The 1,007-nt window shown below is 41.1% G+C and overlaps 1 pseudogene; it reads left to right on the top strand.

The window, feature by feature from the left end:
- The first annotated feature begins 387 nt into the window (after positions 1-387).
- On the top strand, positions 388-730 carry LOC117086348 (annotated as a pseudogene).
- Positions 731-1,007: the final 277 nt, after the last annotated feature.

The raw sequence follows: 1,007 nt of genomic DNA, 5'->3' as shown, positions 1-1,007 counted from the left end.
TGCCATTTTAAGTAAATTAGTTAACAACACATTTATATCCCAACTAAAAAAAAGTACTAGAATATATGAATGAAGATTTTGTATAAGTAGCTGAATAGTGGGATTGGGAAGTAGTATAAATGGTAACTGGAAAATTAGGTTTTAGTATGCCAGTAATATATATGTCTATAGAACCCTATTATAAACCTGATAAATTTTAGTGGGAAGTCATTAAAGCCTGCAAAAATGGGGAATGTACCTGAAAGGCAGAACTGGAGACTGATTTTAAAAAATATTTAATGTAGGCTGTGAAGAACTTTGCATTGTGATAACTCCTTCCTTTCTTGCTCCCTGGTTATCTTAGTGGCAGCTCTTAACCGGGGAGCGTCACATACTTAAGGCAGGAAGATGCTGGCTGCAGTGAAGATGAAAAAGTCTCTGGAGTTGATAAACTCTAGGTTCCAACTCATTGTGAAAAGTGGGCAGTACATGCTGGGATACAAGCAGACTGTGAATATGATCAGACAAGCAAAGCGAAATCAGTTGACCTCACCAACAATTGCCCAGCTTTGAGGCAATATGAAATAAAGTACAATGCCACACTGGCCAAAACTGGTGTCCATCACCACAGTGGCAATAATACGGAACTGGGCACAGGGTGGGGAAGATACTACAGAGTACACACACTGGCTATCACTGACCCCATTCTGATATCATTAGTAGCATACCAGAGCAGACTGGTGAAAAGTAAAACAAGCACAATTTTTCTTTCTCTCTCTCTCTCTTTTTTTTTTTTCGAGACAGAGTCTCTCTCTGTCACCCAGGCTGGAATGCAGTGGCATATGATTTTGGCTCACTGTAACCTCTGCCTCCTAGGTTCAAGGGATTCTCTCTCCTGCCTCAGCCTCCCAAGTAGCTGGGATTACAGGCGCCTGCCACCATGCCCAGCTAATTTTTGTATTTTTAATAGAGACGGGTTTCACCATGTTGGCCATGCTAGTTTTGAACTGCTGACCTCAAGTGATCTG

This window comes from Trachypithecus francoisi, unplaced genomic scaffold, assembly GCF_009764315.1.
Source record: "Trachypithecus francoisi isolate TF-2019V2 unplaced genomic scaffold, Tfra_2.0 Lachesis_group1, whole genome shotgun sequence".
In the NCBI taxonomy this organism is placed as follows: domain Eukaryota; kingdom Metazoa; phylum Chordata; class Mammalia; order Primates; family Cercopithecidae; genus Trachypithecus; species Trachypithecus francoisi.
This window is presented reverse-complemented; position numbering and strand designations above follow the sequence as displayed.